Consider the following 6415-nt stretch of genomic DNA (forward strand, 5'->3'; position numbering starts at 1 on the left):
CCTGCAGCACATCAGCTGTTAATGTAAAATTGGACGTGTGAATGTTGCTGAGTGATTTCTCATGTGTCTTCATGTTGTACGCGCACATGTTGCCTGAACTTAACAAATGATCTGTTCTGACATGAACGCCCGACAGAAATGATTCAGGAGTGGAAAATCATCTGAGTTTAATTCTTATCTGTGCAGTGATCCTACTGGGATCCTACAGGAATGCTACCTTAAGTTTGTATCGAGCATCGCACCTTCCCCATTACCTGAGACTCAGATGACCGAGGCATGATAACTTCTTTGTGCACAAGCTGACCAACAAACAATAACCACCATAAGATTTTATGTCTCCAATGAAGGACATTATTTGTTGGGCAACAGATATCATAAAACTGACGCCTTAGCTGTGAAATGAAAGCAATGCACTGGAGAAGGGTGGAAATGAGACAATGACAAAGAGTCAGATGGTCCACTTGTGCAGGTGCATCTTAAAAAAATACAGTAAGGACACATATGTTCAATGTGGGAAATGTCAGTGACGTTCAGAACGGACATCACTGTGCATATGGACATGTGGAATAACGTCCATATTCCAAATATGGCAACATTTTCAGAGTTGAAATCTTGGATGTTTTTGTCTGGGGATGTGCAGCATCTCGTCTCTGGGCTGTATGCAAAGTGCTCATCTAAATAACCAAAATGTCCCAGTGGAAAATCTGAGTTAATCTTAAATCTTTAACAGTTCAAGGGAAAATCCCAAAATTGGGATTCTCATTTCAGCCTTGTTACAGTACTAAAACTCCCTTGAATAAACAGACAGGAGAACAATGCTATATCAGTTTTATGTGATGTAAGTATAAATTTAGTAGTTAGTAGAATACAGCAGTATAACATATCTATAATTCTGAAAGACTCATACAGTCTGTGAGTGTAACCCTTCCGATAGTAAAGATTGCACTCTTTTCCCAGGGATTTCCACATCAGCAAACAGAAGGTCGGCAATGATAACAGACTCATCACAGTAGAATCTAAAGGCCAGGCGCTTACCTTTATCCAATTTGGCCTCCAGTCTTTCCGTTCTAGCTGAATGTTGCCCATCATGTTAAGATTATCTTGGATTCGCCTTACTTGGTCATCCAGCTCCACTATCTTTCGCATGCTGCAACGCTCGTTCAAGTGCATATTGTTCTGTACTATGTGACAGAAGAAGTGAACAACATTGATTATATTGGTACTATGGGGTGCTCTGCTGGAAAACCTTGGATTTTGCCATCTGTGTTTCTGAGACTTAGACACTCAAATAAACATTGTTCCAGAACAAGCGCATACCTTCATGTAAATGGAAAATCCCAAATATCACTGGCCTACCTCTGCAGAAAAATGCACTTCACCACTAATCAGGAATGTAGTGAGGAACATGACAGTTGACCTGGGGGGTATTCCACGAAGCTGGCTAAAACAGACTGGACTTACGCCGGTAAGCGTGGCTTGAATAAGCGGCAGCTTTAATCTCAGCTGCAAGTAGTTCCACGAACGAGACTCAGCTGTTTTTCAGAGACGCTTATTCAAGCCAGGCTGATCCAAGCTGCGGCTGAGCGCGCGTCCGAGGGAGATAAAAAGCCCCGACGTGTCGATCGTCGAAATGATGACATTATGTCATCGGAGCAGAAACTTCTCACGGAGTTGTACGAGGACTACAGGGAGATTATCACAAGAAAAGGCAACACGGTTGCGATAAATAAAGCTCGAGACGCTGCCTGGCAAAGCATTGCCGACCGTTTAAATGCGTAAGTGGTTATTTTCTTTTTAATGAAGCACTTAGTCTGAGCGTACACACGCACACATGTCTGAAAATTTAATTTTCAGAGGGCACGTTTTTGACACTGATTAGGGATAACCCACAACTGCAATGGTTGATGACTTTTTTTCCTCACCCTGAAGTTTGTCACACTACTGTGGCCCAGAGGAGATCAATCTTGATGAAATAAAGCTTTTCAAAACCCATTGAAGACATTTTTTTATGTGTGTATAAACATATATATGATTATATATGTTTATATAATAAACATATTATATAATATGTAATAAGTTTATTACATATGTATGTATATATATATATATATATATATATATATATATGTATATATATATTATGGCATGCCGTTTAGGAAATTATATATATAATGAAACTTGATATATATATAATGAAACTTGATATATATATAATGAAAGTCGATATATATATAACGAAACTTGATATATATATAATGAAACTTGATATATATATATAATGAAAGTCGATATATATAATGAAACTTGATATATATATAATGAAACTTGATATATATATATATATATATATATATATATCGACTTTCATTATATATATATCAACTTTCATTATATATATATCAAGTTTCATTATATATATATCGACTTTCATTATATATATATCAACTTTCATTATATATATATCGACTTTCATTATATATATATCAACTTTCATTATATATATATATCGACTTTCATTATATATATATATATATATATATATATATATATATATATATATATCAACTTTCATTATATATATATCAAATCTTTTTTTCCTACCGAGCCCCGGAAGGGACATGTCCGTATGGCGAAGCGACAATGAAGGACACTCACCCGGACGAGAATTTTATTGAGTTTTATTTTGAAATCGGCCTGAAATACACAGACATTCAAGCAGTGCGATGCGCTAAGAGTCTGCCATGCAGACCAGCGATCCTGATAATGGTAAGTTTTATTTCTCCAACATCCTGCTGTTATCCTACTATGAATACGCTAGCTACAACAGTCCCACATCAGTATTATGAACGTTCCGCCAGCTAACGCGGTCCGGACACCGGATCACTGATTAGAGGTTGGCGTTGAACTATTGTTTGCCAGCCAGTTAGCCGCTGGTAAGCTAACAAGCTATGAAACAACTCCTTATAAAACCGGAGGAAAGCAGCAACAATATTTCAGTCCAAGACCTGTATTCAGAACCTCCCACGCTGTTACACAATGACCCATTAATCATATTACTGAACTATATGGTTATCATTGAAATTTCCCTTGAAGAACCAGTGAACTCTTTGCGAACACATTTTAATTTATGTGTTGATTATGTTTCGTATCAGTAATACAAGTCTAAAAAACTGATTCAAATGATCAAGTTAACACAATGAAGTAAAGAGTACTGGTAATCTGCAGCTATTTTCATAATTTCAAGGTAAAATTCTGATGTGTGATTTTCGAGCTTTGCAGATGTGGAAATCCAATGCACTGATTTCTTATACACAGATGCTTTTGGTGTTTTTTGTTGTAAAATAAAACAAGGCATTTATCACTGTTGGAAATGATTACAGGTATTATTTGTAACACTTTCTAACATTGTATGGACAAAGCAATAAATCAGTTAATGGATAAAATCATTTGTATTACAGATGCTATCAACAGCATGTCTTGTTCATTTTATTTAGTTGTCGGCCTTGGATGATGAGGTCCAGTTACCAGGAGCACTAGTCTGCAGCTTACTGGTTCCGTCCTGCAGCTCCTCCACGCCGTCCTCCTCTCTACAGACCAAATCAAGTAAGATCTGTTTAGACTATGCAGACATCAACATGATCAGTATGTTATCTTTTGACCCATCCTAAAATCACAAAATAGAACATTTACTTTAAGTTAACTGTGTTTATGAAAATAGAAAATAATTACTGACAACTAGTACTTTTTGGTGCTTTTATGCAGGAAAAGGGAACCAGGAAGCTGCTGTGGATCCTCTGCAGTATCTGGAGAGGTCAGAGGAACGGTTCTTGGAACAGATCGGAAGACACCAAGACGTGACCTCTGCCATGCTCCAGAACATCCAGAAGATGAATGAAAACCTTGGTTGCACTGATGGGACGCATGGTGTCGGTGCTGGAGCAACTGTCCCAGAATTAAACTGCATTGTTGACTATTGGCTTTTCTAGAAAATAAATCTTTTTTAGTACTTCACCTGTTTTGTATTTTACCCATGCACTTTGGGTGAATAAACAGAAATTTGTGATGAGATGCAAATTTTGTCTGTAATCTACAGAGACTTTATTCAGTGTTCAGTGCACACTTTTGTTACACACATTTTGACAGATAAGCAGTTGTGCTTTTCAAGCAGATTTTAGTCAGAAACATCAGTAGCATATGTTTTTTTTTTACTGTTACACCAATCTAGGTAGATAAACTGCACTACTGCAGCAGATATATTATTGAAATGTGCTTCTATTATGTGTCTACATACACTGCTCACAAATAGTTATTCAACTTTTGGGTGAAATTGATGGAAAATATAAAAAGTGCATGCTGTAGTGATATATCATAAAAGTAGGGTATTTATCTAGAAACATGCAATAGTGATTTCCTCATCTCAAAAAAATTTATTGAATCAAAAGCTAACAACAGTGGAGGGTATGTCACAATAAAAATGTCTCAGTTTGGACAGAACAGCAGCCTTCAGCTGAAATCCAGTGCAATTGTGTCCCACCAGTGGCGTGATCATGGATGTGTCCAGGCAGCAGCTGACCTCTGCCTCGTAATTAGCCTTAAGACCAGCTATAAAGATAAACATAGATATTATCATTATCATCAACATATGGTGCATGTGTTTAACCTTTAAGCTATGTAGGGATGCAAATGTAGTCGAAGCTAAGTAGCTAAGCTAATGCTAACACGTTCAGTGTTCAGAATCAAAACATCTCTAAAAATTACCTGTTTTCTCAAACGTAGTCGCCGTTCCCTGTGACAACCATGAAGACAGATAGATAATCACAGAAGAGCTCATCTGAAGAGCAAATGTCCAATAAGGTTCCTGTTTTTGTTTGCCATGTTCTTCCAGGGCTCAGTAGGAAAAAGTCTGAATATATGGAATGAAACTTTGAATAGATGGAATGAAAATCTGAACATTCTATATTCCGACTTTCATTATATATATATCAACTTTCATTATATATATATATCGACTTTCATTATATATATATCAACTTTCATTATATATATATATCAAGTTTCATTATATATATATATCGACTTTCATTATATATATATCAAGTTTCATTATATATATATATCAAGTTTCATTATATATATATCAAATTTCATTATATATATATCAAGTTTCATTATATATATATCAAGTTTCATTATATATATATCGACTTTCATTATATATATATCAAGTTTCATTATATATATATCGACTTTCATTATATATATAATTTCCTAAACGGCATGCCATATATATGTATATATGTATATATATATATATACATATATACCGGGCTTTGCAAAAGTTCTGTTACACGGTTTCATGATCTTCAGAGACGTTTACATGTCGGAGTGAAAAATTCCATTAAATAAACTGAAAGTTCTACCTTATAGTCAGGTGTCCTTAATACAATTTTTTCTCCGGTGAAGTTGTATCAAGATGTAAGTCAAAAGAGTTGAGATATCTGCTCTCCTTCATGCTGGCCACAACAAGTCTGACAGAGCCAAGCAGCTGAACATCAGCCGGATGACCGTCCACAGAGTCGCGGAGAGGCTCAAGAATGGTGAAGATCTTTCAGTGATCTTTCAAGAATGGTGAAGACCTGAAAGATCTTCACCATTCTTATTGTATTATATTACATTTAAATAAGGGAGAAGACACAAATGAGCTTGTACACAAAATAGTTATCTCATCATTTGGCATCACCTATGGATTATCATCATGATCAGATTGGACCGCTGGTAAAAGGAAGGTATTCTTTATGGAAAACTGTGGCTGTTGTGTCCTGCTTATTTTAAGACAATCTGTGCCTATTCCTGTTATGTGTTGACTGCACTTTGAGGGTGACAGAAGAAAGAAAATCAGTTATTTCCAAGTACTTACCGCTGGTGGATTCGAACCCACGGCGCAATGAAAAGTAAAACCACATCTAATCGACGCGCTAACCACTGATCCACAGTTGTGTACTGTGACAAGATGTGTAGTGTAATATGATATAGTTTGATTCACGGTTATTCCGGCGTTATTTAAAAAAGGTCCCAATGTATGTCACCGAACAAGAACATCATTGATTACAGATCAAGATGAATTTAATGTGTAACATGCGGTTCACAGGCGTCTTTCTGAGGCTCGTTAGAACCTTCTCTGACATGGGGCTAAAGTAAGCTTGACTGTTAGCCTGCCCCGGACCAGGCTTGTCGCTCTGGCTGAGTTACCATGGTTACCAAGCCAGGCTAGCCCAAAGCCTTGTTGGTGGAACAAAACTCTCATTAAAGTTAGCGAAGCTGACCGAAATAAGCCAGGCTTAGACCTAAGCCAGCTTCGTGGAATACCCCCCAAGACTCTGATTTGACCTCCAAACTTCCTAGACCTCATTATAAT

The 6415-nt window shown here is 36.7% G+C and overlaps 1 long non-coding RNA gene across 1 annotated transcript; it reads right to left on the reverse strand.

Moving 5' to 3' along the window:
* Window positions 1-4404: 4404 nt before the first annotated feature.
* LOC127536699 (uncharacterized) lies at window positions 4405-4990 on the reverse strand. Its single transcript, XR_007945792.1, has 2 exons — window positions 4759-4990; window positions 4405-4602 (listed from the first exon to the last, which is right to left on the reverse strand). It is a non-coding gene; the product is annotated as an uncharacterized LOC127536699 (long non-coding RNA).
* Window positions 4991-6415: the final 1425 nt, after the last annotated feature.

Source organism: Acanthochromis polyacanthus, chromosome 13, assembly GCF_021347895.1.
Source record: "Acanthochromis polyacanthus isolate Apoly-LR-REF ecotype Palm Island chromosome 13, KAUST_Apoly_ChrSc, whole genome shotgun sequence".
In the NCBI taxonomy this organism is placed as follows: Eukaryota; Metazoa; Chordata; class Actinopteri; family Pomacentridae; genus Acanthochromis; species Acanthochromis polyacanthus.